The sequence below is a fragment of the Heterocephalus glaber genome, unplaced genomic scaffold (genome assembly GCF_053883595.1).
Source record: "Heterocephalus glaber isolate CG9 unplaced genomic scaffold, H.glaber_assembly_v1.0 deba00001497, whole genome shotgun sequence".
NCBI lineage: Eukaryota > Metazoa > Chordata > Mammalia > Rodentia > Bathyergidae > Heterocephalus > Heterocephalus glaber.
Genome location: NW_028258320.1, coordinates 29,539,366 through 29,564,792, shown reverse-complemented (window position 1 = coordinate 29,564,792; position 25,427 = coordinate 29,539,366). Strand labels below are relative to the sequence as shown.

Below are 25,427 nucleotides of genomic sequence, written 5' to 3'. Positions count from 1 at the left end.
TACTTTCTCCTCTGTGTTTTTATCTTTCAGTGTTTCATAAAAATGAACTCAAGCAACATGCAGTTTTTTCAGTCTGCCTTTTCTAACTTAAAAATATGCAAATCCATGTTGATATGTGAATCGATATCTCATTTATTTTTCTTTCTAAATAGTCATTCATTGTATGAACCTACTACAGTTTGTGTATCTGAGAAAAATGAAAATCAACCTCATAAGTCCAGGAACAAATCTAATCTTCACCATGAGGCCCCCAGGTTATTAGGATTTGATCTTGTGTTTACAGCTAATCCACATCTTTCTTGCTGTTAGAGATAAAATTTCCTACAACTATTTACTTTAGACTAAGTGATTGCACAGGCCACAAAATACAAAATGTCATACTTTATCATTAAATTAATAACTGCTAATTATTTCCAATTTTATCTTTAACTGAACTCATGACTATATTTCCTATAGTTAAGATCTATTGACATACCCAAACATAGCATTGCCTCTACTTTCTTACTACACCTAATCTAAAGTAAATTTCTGTTCTCTTATACCCTCATCAAAATTAACTAAACGAAGGACAAACTATAGAATAGGTACATTGTGACCCTTTCTTACTGAGAGATCCTGCAAGTCCCTGTGGTGAAAATTCTCTATTTCCCTAAATAATTAATTTAATTTGTTCTTCTACTGGCATGCTCATGTGGCCTTTAGTCAAACGACACTGACACTCCACAGCTATTTCAAAGTCATCTGGATTTTTTCCAATTTTCATTCATGAGAAAATGTTTATAGATATTTGCATGAAAGTTTCTGTATATGTTTCATTTGTCTTCCCTAGGTCCCTCAGAATCACATTGATTGGTCACATGGCCAAATTATGTCTGTGAGAATCTACCAAGCTGTTTTACAAAGTAGCTGCTTCATTTAGCATTTCTATTTCCAAAATCTGACTGTTCCAAAAGCTCCAAATCCTATTCAATATTTGATATAGCAAGTTTTATTTTTTTATTTTAGACATTCTTACAGGGATATAACCACAACTTAATGTGGTTTTAATTTTTTATTTGCCCAATTATTAATGATATTGGGTACTTTTTTATGTTTATTTTTGATCCAAAAATCTTCTTTTGAGAGAAACTCATTCAACTACTTTTCAGATTTTAGAATCAGATTGTTTTGTTATTATTCAATTGTAAGAGTTCTTCATATATTTAGGATATAATTACTTTGTCAGAATTGTAATTTCCAAATATTTTCTCCCACTCTGAAGTTTTTCTTTTCATTGTCATACATAGATGTGTTTACCTTCTACCACCATTGAATTATAAGGGTCTCTGTACATTTCTCCATAGTTCTCATTCTTCAATAAAAAAAGTCTTAACTAAAGGATTAGAATGGAGACCTTGAGAAAATAAGAATGGGAGCAGTAAAGAATGAGGATTAACAAAGAGTGACCTTTCACATTTATTATTGAAGACTATGAGTAAGCCTACTATAAAAGTCTGAGGCCCAAGCATGTAAAATAACCAATACCAACACAGCAATAACAACAATATAGCACACCAATAACCTCCAATGGCTTCTCCTCATTCTTTAAGTCCAAATCCACAGTCTACCATATTCCTTCTTATCTCTTTGACCTTACTAACTCTTATCATTTATCACAATGTACAGACACAATAGCTTTGATTTGTCTCTCATACAGGCAAAGATCTTTTCTAGCTAAGTAGCTTTACTCTGGCTTTTAGCTCTACCTAGACCATGTCCCCAGAATGGCCCTTGTCATTCAATTGTCAGCACCTATGCCACTTTGTTAGATGTACCTTTCTTTACATCTCAACAAGAAGTATATATTCCATCTTTTCACATTCCATCATCTCACCTTGCTTTGTTAAGTTGACAGTATTTTTCACCATTTAAAATCACTTTGCTCCTTTGCTAACCTTTCCATGTTTTACTCTCTCTGCTCACACTCTCTCCAGTGAAAACGTCTTCAGAGTGGGGAAACATACCTCTGAATCATTGCCATAATCCAAGCACAAAACCCAGCTACTGACACATAATAAAAACTCAATAAATATTTTTAACAAATAAATGATGAGGTGATGAAAATATACCATTAGATTACTACCTCATGTTCCTAATTTTATGAACAGAATTCCAATTAATAAATATTAGAATATGCATACATTAGTCCATACTAAGAATTTGTGATCATCTACATTCAAAAACTACTATTCAAATATTCTTATTGTTAATTAACCCTTACAGTAATTAAATCAATGACAAAGATAAAGATAAATTTAAAGATTTCTAGCTCAAGCATATACTAATATCTTGGTATCTGACTTAAATACTAACTTTAAGCAATGCATAAATGGTTTCCGGGGGTGCTTTATCTCTTTTAAAGCATTAAGGCCAGTATCTCCCTTATAATTTCAGTAGATGCTCCAGTATAGGAAGTCATAAAGTTCTAGAATTCTGACTCAGATAGCTAAGAGTTTTTGAACAACGTAACAGGATTGAAGTTTATTTATTGTATTGATTGAGAATTTGTCAGCACTAGTGAAACTACTTCCTTTTAAAAGTACACTATTTAGAAAATACTTTCAAATTCAATGAATTCATCTTTATATCACAAAATTGGTATGCTGTCAAGGTTTGTCCTGTGAAGAATATGTATGTATGCACACATACTCAATATATATAATTGAGTCTCCCTATATGATGCTCACTGTGCTTGGCACTAAGATGAACAGTGTATAAACTACTACGTCCCTGTATTTATGAAGCTTAGGTTTTAGTTTAGATAATGGTAAACTTTTTCATATGCTATAAATCCTATCACTGACCACAATGTAATAGGCAATAATAATAATATGGTAAGTGCTACATATGAATACTGCGGAGCACATCAAAGGGGCAACCATCCTTCAGTGTCAGTGAGTGGCAGGGCAGAGAATGATTAAAGCTAAAACACAAAGTATAAATAAAACTCAGCAGGGTAGCCAGGGCATGGGCAGTGAATGAAAGAGTGAGTGAATCCACAGTTAGCAAAGTTTGAAGAGAAGAAAGTGTACAGAGTTTGAAGAGGCAAACCTGAGAACTGATAGTACCTTACACAAGACAGTGTCTGCATACACTAGCATGCATCACTTGTATTTAAACACTCAGGTTTATAGAAATGTTACTTTGTAAAAATACATATTAGTAAATATTAAGATTTTATTTTCATCAAAGTCATTCCATGGGGGATATTGCTAAGGGATATATTTAGGTACTTGCTCATTATAATTTTATTGAATATAGTGCTCATTTCCTAAGTTAAGTGGTTACTTCATCAGCCCTGAAAATTTTAATGTATTTTTCCAAGTATTTGATTTTCTCTGGAAAAGTGGGCTGGAGGCTTATAATAGATTACTTAATCACATAATATACAAAAATATATCATTCGTAACAAAAAAGATATTGTTCATGTTAAGCTGCACTGAATACTTCAAGTCATTTACAGGCACTGATCATAAAAGTTTTTGAAAAAAGTGTTAAAAACTAAAACATATTGAGAAGTTTGAATTAGATTGATGGCATGGTGAAATTGCAAGGATGAGAAAAAATGTTAAATTCCTGTTCAGTTTTAAGACCATAAATGCTGGATATTTTTCATTTTTTCACTACATTGAGAAGGAGGCAATGATTGTTTGCTCCAAGCTAGGGAGAATACATGAGAAAATGGATTTGATCCAGAAAAAAAACAGTGTTCCAATGAATTTGGCATTTTTGAAAGTTAGCAGAACCTCCTGCCTTTGTCACTCTTTGATGTAAGCACATGGAGTTAGTGGAACCCAAAATCTCATAAGTGACAAGAGGAGCAGGCCTGGGCATCTTGCTCAGTAAAGAAAGATAAAAACATAGGAAAGATAGAATAAAACCACTGTGTCTCAAGTAAGATATTTAAGGTTAAACAGGATTTTAGAAGAAAACAGGAGTATAATTTTATAATCTGGCCACAAATCTTTTAAGACATACAGATAATATACCTGTGATACTGTATTTCTAAAGTATGAGCTACTGCAAATATTAAAACTGTTTCAAATTCCTTTTGATAGACTATTGTAAATGAGAGACCAGGGTTTATCACTGGTATCACTTGTTTGAATTCAGACCAGGTCAGCATGTACTGGCAGCCATTATTTTCTCATGGCTTGATTATATTTCATCTTGCAAATTGCCGCTACACCCACCGTGCTTCTTTGGGCAGAATCGCTGAAGAAAGGTCATTATGCTAGGACATTACGGCACTAGACTAAGGATAAGGAGACTTGAATTCCAACCTAGCAGAAATGAACAGATTGCCCTTAGGTAAGTCACATAAATTCTATGGACTTTTATTTAGATTCTGAAATGAGAAATTTACTCTGGATGTAAAAGTTCATTATTCAAATATTAGATCTCAACTTATACTTCTTTGGCCACTATATAGTAAGGTAAAGGAATTAATTAAAATTACAAACTAATTTCTTTTCAATAAACATCACATTCCTTTTTTTCTACTAAATAAGTTGTCAGAGAAGAGAGCTGATAAATGAACATGGAGGCAACTCATTTTGAAATAACAAAGCTCCCTTTTGGCAAATGATTTAATTGTCAGCAATGTTGTCTGACAAGCTGAGCTGAAGAATAATGAAAGACCTCTGGTTCCAAAATTTCATCATCTCAAAGACTTGAGATTTTCAGTACTTGATAAATTAAGCTTAGCCAGAGCTATAATTCAATAAAGCTGCAAATTATGGGCCATCGGAGGCAGTGTCCTCTTTCCCTCATTAGTTCACACAAGGATGTAGATAAGTGTTCAGCTCAAAGCAAGCCTGAAACTCCTACTTAGAAAAGAAGTGAGGTCAACTTTAATCTCCCAACCTATCTTTCATCACAAACAACTGTTGATTTAATTTCTCCTTCCATTTATTCTTACTTTTTTCAACAACCACTTGGTTGTTTTCTACTTAAAGCAATTTTTCCGTTTTAGTGATTCTAAGAGTAACCTATTTAAACAAATTGGTTTTGAGTCACCATTTGAAGGTTGCTCCTCGTTGCCCCCCTATTTATCCTCCTTTGAATGTCATAATTCTATCTAATTGCTTCTTCTATAGATCTATTAAAATAAGACACCATTAACATACATTAAGTTTCAGTGGGTGTTCCCCATTTTAAATTTTAGCATATAGGACACAACATATATATTTGCATGTGTGTGTACACAAACATGATTTTATGTACATATGTATGATATACATGAGGAGAGACAGAGAGAACTTCCTAGAAGCAGCAGCAGCAGCAATGTGTTCTTCTTTGGGATAGAAAACGTTTAAAACCCAATTAGTAACTTAAATTACTAACCTACACAACCTTGGGCCAATAAATTCTTTTCTTTCTTAACTTCTTTCTTTCTTAACTTCATGACAATGTCAACCTAAGCTAAGTCTTTAACTACATCTCATATGATCACTTCCATTTAGTGTAGTCTTAGCTAGTAATTCTTAGCTAGGGTTCTGTACTGAGGATATGTTAAAACATGCAAACTGACCTTTACAGATTAGAATATTTATTGCAGTCTAATTGTTTGTTATTGTAAAATTGTTTGTTATTGTAAAAAAAAAAAGCAAATGATTAGATTTAGCTTTTCATTTACATTTTTCATTCATTTCATTCATTCATTCATATAGGATAAAATCAATTAATAAAATTTTATTTGCAAAGAATGATATGGAAAATATTTATATTTGAATTTAAATTAAATATTTAAATAAAAATATAGAAGGTGCCATACACAATTAAATGGAAAATTGTATTATAAATTTTATTATATTTTTATATTTATATTATATTATATAATATTATTATATTATATATAATATATATATTTATTATATATATTATATTATTATATTATATATATTTATATATATTATATATTTTATTATAAATTGTATTATAAATTTAGATGTGAATATAGATTTGTATATATGTGTGTACATATGCGCAAACACATATACATATTTGCCAAAAGAAGCTAAAATACACATGCAAAAAGTATTAATACATCTCAGCTCTAGGCAGTGGTGTTATGAAATAGTTTAAGATTTTGTTTCACTATTATATTTTCTAAATTTTCTGTAACTCACATAACTTACCTTAGAATAAAAAGTAAATAATTTCAAAGCTCCGAATTGCACCATTAAACAAATGTTACAGTTTTTACCTATGTCACTGTGGTTTGAGCTAAATTTATATCATAAGTTCTGGTTAGTCTCTGGGAACATTTTTAAAATACACATTCCAAGGTCCCACAGTGATTGAATAAATTAGTCCCTTTAAAATGGGGACTGGAAGTATGGCCATTTTCACTAAATTAATTCTTCCTACCCAGGAACAAGGGATATCTTTCCATTTTCTTATATCCTCTTCGATCTCCTTCTTCAGAGTGCTGTAGTTTTCAGTGCAGAGGTCTTTTGCTTCCTTTGTTAGGTTGATTCCTAGATATTGGAGTACTACTCAGCCATAAAGAATGAGAAACTAGAGTCATTTATAGATAAATGGATGCATATTGAGGCCATACTCTTAAGTGAAATAAATAGGACACACATGTAAATACCGCATAGTATCTCTAGTGTGAGAAACTGGAAGTGTAAATAAGGATGAAAATGATTAAAATGAATAATTGATAATTTTAAATAGGAAAAGGTCCAAAAGGGTAGGGGTGGTGGGAGGGGAAGGGGAAATGGAAGAAAGGAAAGGAAAAATTATGAGAAAGAAAAAAAATGGAAATAAAGTCTATGTAAATAGGGAAGGGTGGTGGGGGTGAAGGGTGCATAGGTAATGGGGGAAAAAATAAGAACTAAGATACATCACGTTCAGGTACAAACACCCAACAATAAATGTAAATATACTGTATACCTAAAATGTACCAATTAATATATTTTTTAAATATGCACTAGTGAAAATAAATAAATGAAAATAAAAAATAAAATAGGGACTGAAACTAGCATTTTACAGAGCTCCTAGGGGTTTTGGTTATCAAGCAGATTTTCAACATTGTGACCTAAATAACATAAGCAAATGTCCCATTACTAAACATGGAACTCCTGTGCTGATCCTTATATTAGATGCCACTATTGCAGAAGCCACAGAAATGGAAATCAGAAATGGAAATTAAGCCACATACCTAATTATTCACAGGGTTAGGACATCAAAACAGATCTACTGACTTCACATACTTTTCCCCTTCTCCAATGTCATGCATCCCTAAGGTAAAACCCCTTTGGATCCATGGCCTTTTCCTAAACCATTTACAATTTGGCTCCTTTCCTGAAACAGTAAAGATATTTGCCCACTTTGTAGCAGTAACTGTTCTTGGATGGATGGAACAAAAATATCAACATACAACATTGTAAGCAGCTACCGATCACAAAACAGTGATAGCTCAGTATTGCTGTCTACTTGAGTCAGTCTTAACTAACTACAAATAAAAAGGCTCCTGCTTTCATAGCAACTTGAGACACTGTCAGACATAAAATGGTACATAACTGAAAACGACTTTTATATAGCTAATGTATTATTTGTATAGTTGTGTATTTGAGAAAAATAAAAACCTGCATCAAATTTAAATTTTAAAATTGGAATATCATTTTAAAAATTTTAACCAGTAGTAAAAAGAGAACTGATAGGGCTGTAAACAAGTGGATTTTGATATGCCCACTGTGATTCTTCATCTATTTATCATTTCTATAGTTTCAGAGTAGAAAAAGCAAAAATCGGTAGGGCAGAGCCATAATTTAGGCACTGATATTGCTACACACATATTCATAATTATGTATTCATGATGTTACATCAACATAAGCAGATTACTACTATGGAAAAAAACTCCAACATCCCTATGTTCTACTCAATCATTAATTCAAATATTTAAATGTAAAGTATGTGCTATACATTGTGTATAAAACAATGAATAAGAGATACAGCCTCTACTCTAAATAGTAGTACAATAGAGTGAAACAGAAAAAGTGACAATTAAAATAAAATGTTGGATTGAGCTAGAAAGTGAATACATATAAAAATTGCACAAAACCTTGACCTGCATGGAGAGAAAATTCTCTGGAGAAGTGATAATTAATGGATAGATAGTGATAAAAACAAAGTAGAAAATGTAGGAAAAGTGTATATAAGGACTAGAATCTGAAAGATCATGGAATGTTATTTCAGTCTGATGTGAAGTATAGCAGAAGAGATTTCATAAATTTAAGCCAAATAGAGAAGTGGAATTAGATTAAGGAGTAATTTACAAATCATGTTCAGGGTTTTGGGCTTAAACCTTAGCAGATAGGAAAACATAAAATATTTTCAACCAAGATTATATTTGTATTTTATTAGGAAAACTCACCTGGCTAAAGTTGTAGGCAGGGGACAATAGCAAATCCAGCCAAAAGATGGTTCTATCATCAAGATGAGAGACGAAGGGCCAGGGATTTAGCTCAGTGGTTCCACCGCCTGCCTTGCAAGCACAAGGTCCTGAGTTCGATCCCTGGTACCAAAAAAAAAAAAAGATGAGACATGAAGATGCTAAAAGAGATAGTGACCATGGGGTAAAGAGATGCAGAATCCTCACACACATACAAAAGAAGAAGAGCCATGGAGAAATGGGTCAAAGAGTGATTGAGTCGCACATTCCTGGACAGATGGTGCCACCACCCATGCAGATGGAGGACAGAGAAAGAAGACTGTCCTCTGAAGTCTATGACATCAGGGCAATTGTGGCAGCTCATGGCTTCAGTCTAAAGTTGAGCTCTAAATGTCATTAAGACATTTAATGATATGATGGAAAAGTTTTCTATGCCCTCTATTACTTTAAGAATAAATTATCTTCCCACATTTCTTACAAATTTGATCACTGAGTTTGTAAAATGTTTTAACAGTGCTTGTCATGAAGATATGTTTAATACCCAAGTGTAGGTCTAACAATAAAATTCAACAAGAAGTATAATTAAAGGCCTATAAAGTTTCCAAACTTACTCCCCTATCTGGTGTTTGATATATCAAGACAAAATAAGAACTCTCCTTTGTTGTTTTCTACCCAATCAATTCATTATAATTCTTCTATTTAAAAAGTATGCATAAGACATTGGAAGCAATTATGTACCATTATAAAGAGGCTAGGGATGATGGAACAGGTGAAGACCTCATTTTTCTATTTGCCATATATGGATGAGAGGCTTTTAGGGATTGACATGAGGTTTTCCGGCATACTTTAGACTCTGCAATTTTTATAGGTGGTGGTAAATGTTATAAGGTGTAATAAAATTACACCTTATAACAAGGGTCAGCAACCTCTTAGATGACAGTGGCAGCTGTTAGCACTCTATCTCTCTCTCTAACCATAGAGAAACATGACCAAAAAATAGTGTGCTTAAATTTTTAAAAATTTATTACACTAAAAGACATGCTACCATTAATCTTCCTCAAAACACTCCACCTTACCTGAAACATACTTATCCCATCATTCTTGCCACTTTCTCAAGCAATTGTGCAAGTCCTGTTTTGTGAATGTCTTTAGTTGTGGTGTTATGACTGCCTCAATGTCCTGAATCCATTAAAAATGTTTACTTTTCATGATCATTTTGACACTGGGAAAGAGCCAAGATCTCCTGGTGCCAAACACAGTCAACAAAGAGAATGATGACCACTATAACTTTTTTTTATTTGGCAGAAGTAAATGTTTTGAATCAATCCAGGACATCAAGGTAGCAACAAAAACATGCTCACAAAAAAGGACTTCCAGAGCTGCTTCAGAAAGTGACAAGAACAATAGGATAAATGTGTATGGATCAAGGAAAATATCTCGAAAAGAATTACTGGCAATGTGTCTTTTACTGTAATAATTATTTTTTTATTTAAACATTAACCACATTTTTCATCATACCTCATAATTGTGGTTAAAGAATAGACATAGTATTCAGAAGGTCAGTGTTGGTCAATCTTCTTTTCCCTATCTCTATGTTGTTTTTTAAGAGTGTGGTAGCCTAAGATCAAAGCTAACACTTGGTCCCCTTGCAGAGACAACTCCAGAACTATCACTCATTGCTGGAGGGAAGACAAATCCTTTTGATTCTCTCCTTTATTTTTCTTGGAGATAGGAATTGGAAGCAAGGCCAAGAATGGAGCAGAATTTCCAAAATTCACATTGCTGTACATATGTATGTTCAACTGGGTGACATCACAGTGGAGCTGTGGCATCACACAGTAATTCGGAGCCCTTTATGCTTGCTCTCGGAAGTGTTTTCTTACCTTTTAAGGTAATGAAAGTGTGTTTCAGTTTGTTTATTAGCAAAATCACTCTCTTGGATCACAACTTTAACTTTTAAGATTTAAAAAAATCCATAAAAACAAGAATAAAATTATATAGCTGGAGGATAACTGGAATGTTTGAAATCATAGAAAACTTTCAAGTAATAGCTTTTTTGTTTTGTTTTGTTTGTGTTTTTTGGTACCAGGGATCAAACTCAGGACCTTGCGCCTTCAAGGCAGGCACCGTGACACTGAGCTAAATCCTCAGCCCTCAAGTAATATCTTTTCCCTAATCAGACTAGATCTACCCTTTCTTGACCTTATCTACTATATGGAGTACAAAGGACAACTAATATTTCTTAATTTCCTTATTCTTCATTTCATTATCCAAGGCATAGGAAGCCCTAGATACAGAAAAATTGGTTCACTTACCAAGGGGATTAGGAAGTTTCTATTTTTGTTACCCATTTATTTAAATTTTATTAAATAAAATACACCTCATTCATAAACAGGAGAAAATTAATTCACTTAAGTTTTCCTCTCACTTAGCATATATAAATATTTCAACAGATTCAAAATGATCTACAAGTTTTTTAAGGCTATTATAATGTTAATAAATTCCTAGGGAGCAACATATTTTTTAATAGCTTAAAGTTATAACCTGGACAGAGTCTGCTATAACTAATACAGATGAAATAACAACCACTTTGGAAATATTATTAATAGAATTTTTTACCTTGGAGGTAAAGGTGTCACAAGAACAAATTGAATGGTAGTCTGTATCATCATCCAACTGTTACTATTAGAACTCTCTGTATGATTGAACATTCTAGAGTTTCATTGTGTTTTAAAATGTAATAAATTATCTGAAAGTGCAGAGACCTAGCCAAACACAATGGAAAAGTTACTAGACAATGAACTTAGTCTTATGATCAATAGAAATGGTCTTTATTCTCAGAAGACCTATAGAAAACCAACAGTGTAGTTTGTACATGCAAAATGAAAATGTTAAGAGCTAATATTTAGTGAACTTATAAACTTTCAACCAGATTCTTCTATATCTCCAATCTGTCAATATTCTATCTTAATATTATGTGATGTGTTCCCCATAAAATTACTGTGTTCCCACAAAACTCATGTTAATTCTTAACCCCAAAGCTTTTAGAATGTAACTATATTAGAAGCTAGATTTTTATAAAGCAGGTAATCAAGCAAAACTGAAATCATTAGGGTAGGCTCTAGTCTAATATGACTAATATTCATATAAGAAAAGGAAATTTGGACATAGACTTTACTGAGAAATGTTAATATGAAGACAGGGACAAGAAGCCAACTATATCAAGAAGAGCAGCCTCAGAAGAAATTGACCCTGCCTATGCCTTGATCTCAGACTTCCAACCTCCAGGGTTATGCGAAAATAAATTTCTGTTATTTCAACCACTCAGCATCTGTCATTTTCAAAGAGAGGACTAAATACTAATATACTTAATAATTTCTCTTTATGTATCCCAGTGTGAATGCAGTTATGAAAATTCTTAGCTATACCTGTATAACCAAACCTCAGCATTTACTGATACAATTAAGTATAGATAATACTATTTTTTCATTAAAGAAACACCTTATTCTCATTTCCTACATTTTAGAACTTGTCCCCAGTATAATGTTGAGTATGAAATGTTTCAGACATAATCATAATTATTAGACATGGGGAAATGTTTACTAATAATTACAGAAGAAGAATCATGGTGACTTTTAATACTAACTTCAAATATAAAGTGACTTCTTCTGACCAAAGAATATATTTAAATAGGATTATCATCAGCATTGTGACACAGGATGCTGATTATGTCAGAGAAAACCCAGCTGGCCAAGAAGATTCAGATACAAAGAGCTGAGGCGTTGTGTGCTGGTATTGTTGAGGCCAGCCAAACAGTGGCCATCCAACATTTTGAAACTGATATTGGGATGTAGCAAAGATTTTCTTATAAATTAATTAAAATATTTAATAATTAAAATATTTCTGTGGTAAAAGAAAAAGTTGCCGTGGTAAATGTCCTTATGTTAAGTAAATGGGAACAAAGAGACAGAAAGTGAGTCCAGTTCAGGCTGGGTCTATTCCCTCAATCACACTTGTTGAATATTATCTACCATTAAGCCTAACAAGAGAGAACCACAGTCTGAAAACAAACTCTACTACATATCCTTGACGGGTCAGTACATATAAATCTGTGTTCTAAACAATATGCAGTTATCACTATAGAGTCTGGGCAATGTTACTTTCATATGGTTTTTTCACATATTCTTAAAGATCCCAAGACATTCTTTAAGAATTCTCATAAGAAGGTGTTACTGCTAGGTATATATAAACCAGAAAGTACTTAGTGTCCCTATATGTCAAAAACAGATATGCAGACTTCATAAAATAACTTCCTGACAGGCTTGTCTGAGTGTAATAGATGCTAATGATCATCTATGTCATGTTCTGGGTGCCAGAAAAGTCAATTCCTTCTGAAACAAGACTCATGATTAGGTATTTAGACAACATATCCAAAGTAAAAATTTCACTCTTTCTATATATTAATGACTGTGTAGAAACACATTTACAGATACACACACATTTACATTGGAATATGAAGTGTTTCACAGGTCTTGACTTTAAAAAGTAGCTACTATTAAAAAAAAGTAGCTACTATATTTTTTTGCCAATTTTACATAGGGTACTACTTAACTATTACAATCACCACTCAAACTTATTTGGGCTAACCAATTACAGACAATATAAAAAAAAGCAAGACAGGTAAATGAATTACCTAATGCCTGAATGCCTCTGTAGAATCTAGTCACAACTGTTGTCAACTCATAGAAACATGATCCAACATATTATTATTTTAAAAATAAACTTTTATTTCAAGATATTTTGAAAATGGAAAGAGTATCTAGAGATGGAGTGGGGAGAGAAGAGGGGAAAACAGAAGTAAAAAGAATAAAAATGTGTTCTGTATACATACCAACTGCCCACAATGAATGTAATCATTATGTACTGCAAATATGTATTAATAGAAATTTAAAATTTATTTTTGAAACCTTAAAAATGAACTTTTTGAAGAATGTATACTCTTCTCTCTTTAAAAATGAGGCTGGCTGCAATGGCACATGCCTGTAATCCAAGCTCTCCAGAGGCTAAAGCAGGAGGATCACTGTGAGTTTGAGCCCAGCTTGGGCTACTTTAGTGAGTTCAAGGCCAGCCTGAACAAAGTGAGATCCTGTTGCAAAAAAAGAAAAAGAAAAAGAAAAATATCCCCTTGAATTTACAATCCCTGTTACAGCTTTTCTTAATGCACTGGCTCTTTAGAGTTTCTTTTCAACTTTTTACACCAGGTTTCTAGAGTGGAAAATCCAATCAAGTTTCAGTGGCATAATCAAGTTCCTCTACGGTTATAATTTCACTTTATTCCCAGATGTGATCTCATTTCAACTAATTCTCTAATTGCACAGAAAAATATCCCATTTTCTATCAATATATTTGTGTCTGATCCTAAACAATCATATTATTGTTAGGCTTCTTGAGAAATTTAGTTTATAGCTTCTTTTCATACTTCTTACAAATGTAGCTGGAAGAAACAGGCTGAACTTCAAAATAAGGTTTCAACATTTCTAGAGTTTTCTTAATTTATTTTGAATTTTATTCTTGTAAAGGAAACACAATGTCATTTTCGGCAAACTGGGGGCAAATGCTTACTTTGGTGTAAGGCTTTTGGAGCTGGTCTTTGCATTTATCAAGCAGCTCCATTATTTGAATAATAAAGTTGATAACTTCCTTCTTCACATTTTTATAAGACTGTGCAAAATAAAAGAAGATAAGAAGGAGTTTTGCCAACAACCTAACAATAATAATAAGAAGAATGACTACCAAATATATTATATTCATTACTTACCAACACTATTCCAAGCATTTACAAGTATTAACCCATTTAATCCGCTCAACAGCCATATATGTATCTTACTTTCTTTTTAGAAAATTTAAATAGTTTGCTCAACTTAACAAAGCCAGTAGGAGATAGAATGAGAGATCGTCTATATTCCCAAGATGGTCTGTCTTCAGCTGCTCTGAACCAAATTGTTCTCTCTTCTGACTGTCCTCATAGGGACTTGCTTTTGTGCAGCTCATCTCACTTAATGCAATGTTAATGTTGTCTCTTTGATATTAAAATGGTATCAGTTTGAAAAAGAACTATAGTTAGTAAAGACTTTCTGCAAAAACAAAAGAAGACTATGGCTAGCAAGTTTTCTTTAATGTGTATTACTAATCACATCCTGGTTTTAGAAGCTTTCAAATGAAAATGTTAAGTGTGTGCAACAAATGATGCAAGCCATATTTTTGTTTCCAAATACCTTAGTAAAAAACTATGAAACAGTTGTTCTATCTGCTATTTTACTTAACCATGACTTAAATATAATTCTAATTCCTTTATGATTATTAAAGAGAGCAGAATAAAATTATGGATAAGAAGGGAGAGGAGAAGAGTGGGACGAAGAGAGTGGGAAGGAAAGGAAAACATTTCACGTTCCCAGGGGCTTGCCATTTATATTGTGCAATAATCAAAGTACACCATAATTTTCAGCATCATAAACAAAGGTAACAGTAATAATATCTCTGGAATATTTTGGTGACATTCACAACTATAACAAAAAGACTGTGAGATGATTTTATAATGGCTATTTAGGCTATTAAATTTGTTGTTGTATATTTATAATTAAGACAATATTTTCCTGTGAATTTTCCAAGTCCTCAGAGACATGATTTCACAGATCAGTGAAGCCTAACTGTGCTGAACTTTTTGAAACTTTATTTTGAGTGGGGAAGCTACTAAGTGAACCCTTACTTTAAACTTTAGTTCTTAGGAAAGACAATGATGAAGGTTATTTTATTGGACACAATCATTCTTTTTTTCCTATACAGAACAATTTAAGGGTTCTAATACACATTCTCCCTTTGTCTCTCTGTCTCTATCTCTCCCTCCCTCTCTATTTCTCTCACGTAGACACATACACACAGAGACACGTACACAGACACATATACACAAGTGCAAATGCAAGCATGAATTCCCTTGCTCTTTTGTGGGAGGGACTTACTTCTCCCACACTACCCATTTCCCCACTCATTAGACTCCTTGAAGTAAGAGCCAGGCCATTCAGACGTTTTGTCCCACACTGTAATATACTAAATATGAGACACCTCTATTCTCTGAGACTGCAGCATTATAACAGGTCTGGAGTAGTCTGCATCCACTTCTTCCTTTCCATGTGCTTTGTAACTTATGTACAGCAGAGGAAGACATGGCTGGAAAGATTTTAGGTCCAACTCCTAGAGTTACCCAACTAATATGTTACATGGCACATGATCTTACACAAGACCAATTTCACTTCTGACACTAGTTCCAAGTTTGAAATATTCCCCAATGCAACTTCATGACTGATCATTAGCAAGAAAGATTCACAGAACTCATTGAAAGCTATTATTCTCATGGTTATGGTTTAGTACAGAGAAAGGATACAGACAAAAATTAACCAAGAAATGCAGTGCATATTCTGGAGTCTAGCAAGGTTTTCAAATCCAGAGCTTCTGTTGTTCTTTCCCCATGGAATCAGGATGTATTACTTTCCTGTCACAGGTGTGTGACAATATGCACAAAGTTCTGTCAAAAAAGAAATCTCAAGGCAATCAGAATTTTTACTGGGGCTCCATTATGTAAGTACAATTGATTGCTCAATTAATTAATTGATTAATTTCAGTCTTCAGGAAGACTGATACTTAATGACCTCAAACTTCCTTCCCAAAGTACAATTTTTATCTTTCTGGCATATGTGACTCCCACTCCAAAATTACAGGTATGGCCACTCACATTCTTTACTACCCAAAGACAAGAGAAGAGACAAAGAAACAGAGACAGCATGTATTTTTGAGTCCTATATCATATGGTGCTAAAAAGCTGTACCTTTTCAAGTAACATGAGTCAATATATTAACTTTTTGTATAAACAAGTCTCCATTACATTTCCATAACTTTTAAACCCAAAAAAAAATGGAGGAGGAAGAGATTATTTCAAATCCAAAGAAAGAATTGTGACATTCTTGACAATAATAGTACTTTAATAATCTTTTATCAGGTTGCCTCCCTGGCATAAAAATAGCCATGCCACAAAAATGAGTAAAAATTATACTAGTTTCAAATTAAAAATTGAAACAGAAATGAACTCTGTGGATCTGTTCTCATTATAAGAAAATAAAACAAGGGCCAGTGTATATCTCAATGATAGAACGCTTCCCCGGCAAGTATTTTGACCTAACTAAACCAAGAATGGTTAACTAAACTATGAATGATGTAGAACTCCTCCATGACTCCAAGGACTCAAACAACTAAATACATCTTAAACTTTGATTCCATCATTACTCTGGCAACTCTTTGTTTTTATTCTAGTGCTCACTGTGATGAGATGTGCGATTAGAAGGACCAAAGGACACTGGAGCCACCCTAAGTGAGTACTTTAAAATAAATGTCCAAGGGCTGGGGATTTAGCTCGGTGGTTCTGGCGCCTGCCTCACAAGCACAAGGTCCCGAGTTCAATCCCCAGTACCAAAAAAAACCACAAAACAATAAAATAAATGTCCAATTTCAGTCAAGGTTGTATGTATGTGTCAAAAATCACCTCACCTTTTTAAAGTACATATACCTCAGGTCTCACTCTTGACATTTTGAATCTATGACCATATGTACATGGGTAAATCTCTGTTTAGAAAGACCTACACTGTAGTCATCGGTTTTCTTTATATAGTTATTTTAGCAGAGATAAAGATAAACTCTCCTATGTGCATAGTGCCACTTTACAATGCACTGAATAATCCAGTGCCTAGCACATTACAAGCACTCAATAAATACTTCTATTATGAATAAATGAATGAGTCATACATCATTTACCCATCAGAGGCCAATGAGTTTACTGTGAATTTTCCTTATCCAATTAAAAATACAAAGGCCAATCAAGAGCCTGAGAAAAAGCAGGATGAGAGGACCAGCTAGTTCAGCGATAAAGATAGTTACCCAAGGGCTCCAATTGAACAGGTTATGATACCATGAGTTTTAAAAAATTTATTTTATTGGTACTTTTTAGGTATACAATATAATGACATTCATCATTGGAAATTTGCACCTTTACATAATCTCTATTGGTTCTTTTTTTACCTCCATTCTCCTGCCCTCCCTTCAACCCCTCCATCCCTCCCTGTTTACAAAGACTTTGTTTCCATTTTTTCATTTTCTCATATTAATTGCATTCCCTTTTTTCCTTTCCCCTCCCCCTCCCACTTCCCCTTCCCCTTTGGCCCTTTTCTTCCTATTTCACATTATCTATTATACCTTTTAGTCCTTATTTACACTTTCAGTTTCTCACACTAGAGAAACTATTTGGTATTTACACATGTGTCCTATTTATTTCACTTAAGAGTACGGCCTCAATGTGCGTCCATTTCCCACTGAGCTAAATCGCCAACCCCCTGTTTTTCCATTTTTAACTGGAGAGGTCGTGAGAATATTCATAAATTTTCAGAAAAACAATAAGACCAATTCACTGATGATTGAGATTTCTTATTGAAAGAAAAATGTTCCCCAAACTAGAGGTCAAGGACTACAAATTAATAGCGCTAGAGGAGGGAAATTGATAGCTCTTCTCATTTGTATCACTAAAGTGTCTTTATCATGCAAACTGTGCTATTGTATAACTAAAAGAAGGCATTAATGATAATTATACATAGGCAACAGGCATAAATGATCATCCCAGATAAAAGAATATCATTCGCCCCAGAGTGCAGCAAGGACACTGAGGTTTTTTGTTTTTGTTTTCTTGGTTTTTGTTCTCTTTTGGCTTGGTTTTGGTTTTGGTTTTTTGGTTTGAAGCCTGAGTTTAAATCCTACTTTGGTCACTGGAGGCTTGTGGACATGTAAGCAGTAGGGTTCCACTTACTCTTTTCAAAATAATTTGGCTAAAATAGTCACTGTGAGGATGAAAAGTTTTATGAAGAATATACAAGCACTCACTAACCATAAAGCCTATGGTTGACTGGTATTTTTATTAATAGAATCTTTGTTAGAAGAAAAGGAGAAAGACACTGCAGAAGTGAAGTCACACACACACACACACACACAAAATGAGAGAACAAAAAGTGATTGAGACAGCTCTAAACATTAGAGCTAATACCTATGGTCAACTACTACCTTTCTTGAAGACAGAGCACAGCACCTAAAGGTACAGAGATGCATTACAGTCCATCTCCAGAGCTTTTGAGTCTTTGGCCTAAGAGTATTTTGTAAGTATTTTCATCAAAGAAACTGATCGTTGAGGAGCTGGCAACCTCCCCAGCTCCACAAACTGGAGTAAACCCTCTCCCTACTCTGATGTACTTCAATACTATGTGACCATCTTAAGGAAACAATTCTCAGTAAATCTCTGCTTTTACTTCCTGTGACTAGACTCATTAGAGACTAGGATGCAATCCTCAGCTCTACCATCATTGAGCTCTGCGATATTAAGGAATTCTCTTAAGCTCTTAAAGGTGATTCCCCAAAATGAATCAAAGTGTATCAGAGATGCATAACAGAAAATGCTGTGTAGACCAACTTGAATTCAGCATCTGGTTTTGTCACTGCACAGAGTCCTAGGAAGTGAACCTATCCTACCCATGGAATTAAGTTGCAGTTTGGTTTACTGATTCCTGTTGAAGAAAAAAAAAATTTCAGGACATGTCAATAAGGGGCATACATGGATTTATTACACAGAAATTTTAAAAGTATGCACTCAAAAAAATAGAATATGATATTTATGGGCCTTGAGGGTGTCTTAAAATGGATGATCTGAGATGTGTATTCTACTGTCAGGTCACCCATCTGCCAGGCTATGTCAGAATGCAAACCATATCCATTATGTTTGCAGATGAGATATATTACCCACCTATACAATACTGCTGCTTTTTTGAAGGTGGAGGTCTATGTGAGGAAGTGCAATTTATAGGTAAAAAACAGAAGCACAATTTACAGGCTTATTTTTTTCTTTAAGACCCTTAGGAACTTTTTTTAAAGTGAGTGTCCTGAAGGGGAAAAAGACTTAAGTAACTTTTGTGCCTTAAAGCTGCCATTTTTCTTAAAAGTACCATTTTAAAATTCCAGTCATTTTTCTTTCCTTTCTCCTTTTTTCTTCTATCACATTTCCTCCCTTGAGACCTTTATTCTTAAGAGATGCAGAAGGTCCTAAACTCCATCTTTTTATAATTGCTTCAGGCTGAAGAAGGGACATTGAGCTTGTCTAGCTAGCTGGGGATCAAAAGTCTCACCCTGACTGATCCAAAGGATACAAAGGAAGATGAGTTTCATTGTTTGATGAATGACCATCTTTTATTTTTGACAGGGTCTCACTATGTAGTTCAGACTGGAACTTACTATGTTGCCCAGGCTTGTCTCAAACTCATGGCAATCCTCCTGCCTCAGCCTCCTGAGTGCTAGGATTACATAGGATTACAGGCATGCACCACCACGCCTGGCTGAATGATCATCTTTGACAGTCTAGAAAAGAAGACAGGTCATTGGTCATAAGCTTGATTTTAGAGCCATATTAAACAAGAAAGTGCCAAGAATTAAAAGTAGAATCTTGTTGAATAGTGGCTCTAAAAAGTTGTAGGATTCAGATAAAGTTAGATAGCGCTTGGCATAAACATTTTATCTTTAATATTACCCTCTATTTGTTTTGAGATTTTTACCCAAGTACAACAGGTAAAGAGTAAAGATGTATAAACTTTTTCTTGGTTTGTTAATAAGAAATCTAATGTCCTCCTATTTTAATTAAACAATGACAGGGCTGGGGATTTAGCTCAGTGGTGCCACCACCTGCCTTGCAAGCACAAGGTTCTGAGTTGGATCCTTGGTACCAAAATAATTAATTAATTATAACAATTACAAATGAATAAATTAAAGATGTCTATGTTGTTGTGACCATTGGGCCATAAAAAATTTTACTATAGGATTCAGAACCTATATCTAGCCTCTAATTCCATAGATCTGAAGAGCTACTACAGTGACTAGATCCAGATAATATAAACATATAAAATTAGTTTATACCATAAAGAAACAAAGTGTAGTAGCTAGGATATTTATGTTGTCATTTTTAGTCTATAGGCACACTTGTTCAAGAAGCTAAATCTTTACCTTAGGGCTACTTGAACGTATATTAAAATAACACAATGGAAATATACTGAGAGGCTGAGAGACACAGTTTTGGAACAGCTAGTAGGACTGGGGATTAAAACATTTTTGTGGCTATAAATTGTAGGTTCACCTGGAAACAACCAGAAGGGCTGGTACAGTGTTTGGATCCCCTTTTTATATCATGTCGAGTTTTTCTGTTTATTATTCTCTCTCTGTCTCTTTCTTTCTCTCTTTCCCCTTCTCTCACCCTCTCTCCCCTTCTCCATCTCTTTCCATATATATTCCTACAGAGTGTTTAAGACCAAGTCAAAGTATGACCTATATTAATTAAAATTAATCTCTCTCTGTATATATATATATACACATGTATATATATATATATACACATGTATGTATATATGTATGTATACATATGTTTGTGTGTGTGTGTATATGTAAATTTGTCAAGGTCAGTTAAGGATTCTCAGGGATTACTTTTAGGGCCATGGGAGGGGTCTCTTAGCTCCTTTAGTTTTTCCTTCTTCTAGCTGTGTCATCTCCAAGGATGGATTGCTTTCTTTGTTTAACCATATGGCTTCCCTTGAAAGTATGAGGGACTTTTCCTCTCTTCAATGATGTCCTTTTAGCACAATGACATTGGCTGACTCCCATCCTCTGGTATCCAAAAATCTCCCTGCATCTCCTTGCTCAAATGACTCACAGGAGTTGCCGGATCCCTTCAGAGGGGTTCTGCCTTGGAAGGCAAGGACCAAAAAATATTGGCTGTTCTCTTAGTCCAATTACCTTTTTAGCTTTGATCTCCAAGCCTCAGTTCAGAGTTGTATAACAGAAAATGCTATGTAGTCCAATTAGAATTTCACATCTAGTTTCACTAATTACCTTAGAAAAATTATTTTTTCCTTCAAAGTTTTTGCTTCCTCTGCTGAAAAAATGGAAATATCAATAGTACCTATCACTTGGAGTTAGTATGAGATTTAAATGAGTTGCTGATGTTACACACCACAGCAACTGTGTAATAGAATCCATGTGTAATACCTGATTGTTTTCTCTTTTCTTGATCCCTCCCAGCCATAACCCTCTACAATTAAATTAATTTAGCCTAAACCAATGCAAATATTTTTTATCTTGCCTTTAAATTTGTGTGGCCTTTTTTTTAACAAGTCCAGCTTCCTAAACACAGAGTAAACTCACTTTTTTCCCTCATTGGCTGACTGAAAAATGTATAAGCCTCTGATTTTGTGCTCCTTAAAATATCTGTCTAGTATTGGAGGAAATATAATTAAATAACTCAACTAGAACAAAGTATCCAAGAACAAGCCTATCTGTCTCCAAATAATTTCTACCTCTTAATTCTACTCAGATTGGAATCTTAAGCGGAAATAAAATCCATGTTGTGTATGTTTTTATGTCAGAGTGTCCAACTGGTATATTTCTTTAGATTTAATGTGTATAGGATTTTAAACAATGGTTGTTTGATAAAAGACTGCAGGCTTCTTGTTTTCATGCTGCTGTTGCTCTTACTTGCTGAAAGATAAGAAATTTTAATTATATGATGAAACATTTTCATCAGGAGCTTCTTAGAAATATCTTTTCAATATAGAAACTGATAATTTGTGTAATTTTATCTACGTTCTCATTATTGAGAAATTATTTGAAGTCAAATATAAATTGAATAGGTTAAAATTCTGGGTTGGAAAATTCCAGGACCAGACTCAAGCTATTTGGCCATTCAGCCCTTTCTGTTCCAGCCCCACAATTTTATTAATGCAACAGTGATAAGCAAGCATTGAATTTATTCTCATAGAGCTGAAAATGTATGATTCCTCACAAGCATATATGATTTCTTTTAAAGTAGGAAAAGAAAAAACTAATAAGGAAGATGTGATATTACTTTTATCTCTTCTGTTCAACTTGCTACATTGAAAACACTGGGTGATCACAATTTACTCGAAAACCTGAAGAACTTTTGCAGTCTTTAAAACTGCACAGACAAAAGCTAGTCTTTTAAAATAAACTTTAAAAAAAAGATCAAGTACTAGTTTGTCTCTTAGAAAGATGGGCCCTATGAATCTGTGATACTATTTATTTAAACCCAATTTCAGAACCCATGCAAAAAATAGACAAGATCTGCAACTGTGAGGCTAATACAACCATATAATTTTCTTAATTAAATCTTTTATTTTTTTCAAAGATATATCTATAAATTTAATATATATTACTTAAAGACATCATTCATTTTGCATCATTGGATAACTACCTAATTTCCCATATTTTCCTAAGAAAGATGACATGATGGTGGAGTAGAAACGAAATTGGTGACAAAATTGATGAAACCACAATTAATGAGAGATTCTAAGGAATAGAACAAAGGATTACAAAAGCATGATGCAAAACTTATGAAAGTGCAATAGAAGTTCATGTGAGCCATGGTGGAAATGCTATGATTAGAAAGCAAAACAATTAACATTTGGCTTTTTGGTATTACAAAAGGCATCAATGTTAAAATCAGATTATCAGGGTTACACTTGTAAGGCTAATTTCACTTACACTTGTAAGACTAATTTCAAGTGTAATTGAAACAAGTTATTTAACTTAGGCTTCTAATTCCACATATATCAGATAAGGCAGTTTATTTGGAATTTTAAATCAAGACACAAAGTGAGGTTGTATATCTGCGAACTGTGGTGAAGAAGAGGCATCTAAAGGTGAGTGTGGCTTCCTAAAGTTCAATAACTGCTTTGTTAAATAATTCTTATGATGTATTTTAGTTACATCAATTTTATGAGAAATATTCAGGGAGTATTCAAAGTTTTGGCAAAATTATGCAACTAAATTTATTCATGATAAAGAGAATAAATTAAAGAAAAGAACAAAGGTATTTAGACATCATCTATAACCTTTCTGATAAGAACAGATACTACACTTGATCTTAGCCAAAAGGCTGAGAAGTGATCTATAACCTTTCTGAATGATGTAAAGGAGAGAAAAAATATCATTGCACAATGGATCTCATGATACTTTTTGATTAAATGCTTCAGTCAAGCAAGTTGTATATTTTGGTTAGAACAGGAAATAAACAGAGAAAATAGGCTATAGATGTTGTAAATATGCAAAGAGCTTGCTCTGTCAAGGAGCTCTTCTAAAATATTTAGAAAAAAATTTTAGCTATATATAATAAAGAGACTGCACCACTTGTCCTTGTAAAAACACATGGGAAGAGTGTTCAACTCTTAGTTCTCAGAAGTAGGAAACCCTGTGACGCTGTCTTTACTTTTAAGCTTGTATTCTCATGATGCTCCTAGAATTCTGCTTCTTTGTAAGAGCATTGTTGATTAATTCATTTATGTTTCCAAATAGCTATTCTGTGACTATAAGTGAAAAAGAGAAATTCTGCAATATATCATTTCTAAACCAACTGATATAAAACAGAAGTTCTGCTTTTCTGATTTGTATTAGAATTGCTATTACCTCATTTCAACATATAATCTCCAGATTTCAATTGATATTTGCTGCATCTTTATAGTGTACTTCAGTGTACTTGTAAGTCTTCTAGGATGCATTAGTTATACAGTCACTAAGAAATGGAGAGTATTTGAATATAGTTATCTTTTCTACTTCAGTTTCAAAATAATGCTGACCATAAAGAATATTATTGATACACAACAGCAATTACATGAAATTTTCTTTGACCTCAGCCGTAATGAACCTTTTGCCAGATATATTTATGATTTTTGTTTATTTTCTTTACATTATCTTAATAATCCAAATATATATTAATGAGCACACTAATAATTGTTTAATTGATTGCTAGCTTAGCACTATTGCATTATCACAAAAAGGGAAGCTGCATTCTTCTCTGGTGTTTCTTTCAGAATATCTATACACATATTGCGTCTGGTCCTTAGGTACCTTTACTTGGTTGGTTTAGTGAAAGAATCAGAAACAACTACAGTCCACATTGGAGACCCTCTGACCTCAAGAGCACAGTAGGTCTGAGTACAGTGTTCCCATTGAGTAACTGCTCAGCATTCCCACATCCCTCATCCAGGCTCATCTTTTGATGTTCTCAAGCAAGACAAGGACCCCAGTGGAGACATAAATGTTAGAGGCACTGGAAGTGCTGAGGTTATTTAGCCCACTTCAACAACAAAACTTTTTAAAACAAGTCACAGCTTTTTCTTGGAAGTAAAAAGGTCATATAAGAGAGAGCTAAATAAGGTAAACAAGTGAGAAACAGAGCTCTAAGGATAAGCATAAGGTGCCAATTTCTCTCACTAATTAGTTTTATTTTCTCCTTTCATCTATATAGTCCTACTCCAAAACAAAAACTACACTTGATCTTAGCCAAAAGGCCGAGAAGTGATCCAAAACAAAAACTAAAGCCATTATTAATTGAAATGCAACCTCATTAATATGACAAGGCCCTGCAGGAAATGTCCTAACTACCTACTTAAAGGCCTGTTTTCTTGAAAAGCACTAAAATTATTACTTTGCTTAAGAAAGCCATGAGTAGACAAAAAGTTTTTCAGTTCCCTCAGCATACTGTAACATAACATATAACACATATCGTTGTTACATATAGTACACATATTTACCCTTGCATTTTCTTCTTATTTCTTGAAATTCCTATATTACCATGTCAATAAGCAAAGACTATCATCTTCCAGGACACAGAACAGTTGATGTTTCCCAACTCTCCAGCCACTATGTTCCCTGAGCAAATAGGACTAATCACTTGAGAACCTGCAATCACAGCACCCATGCTATTTTATTACCATAATCAATTTATTTTTAATATTTTCAACAAGAGTATGAACTCTTAAGGGAAAGTTTATCTTATTCATTATTCTGT

General features: G+C 33.6%; 2 pseudogenes; both read right to left on the bottom strand.

Annotated features, from left to right (window-relative positions):
• Positions 1-23,422: 23,422 nt before the first annotated feature.
• Positions 23,423-23,528, bottom strand: LOC147825619 (U2 spliceosomal RNA; annotated as a pseudogene).
• Positions 23,529-24,828: 1,300 nt separating this feature from the next.
• On the bottom strand, positions 24,829-24,939 carry LOC147825618 (U2 spliceosomal RNA; annotated as a pseudogene).
• Between the last annotated feature and the right edge of the window lie 488 nt (positions 24,940-25,427).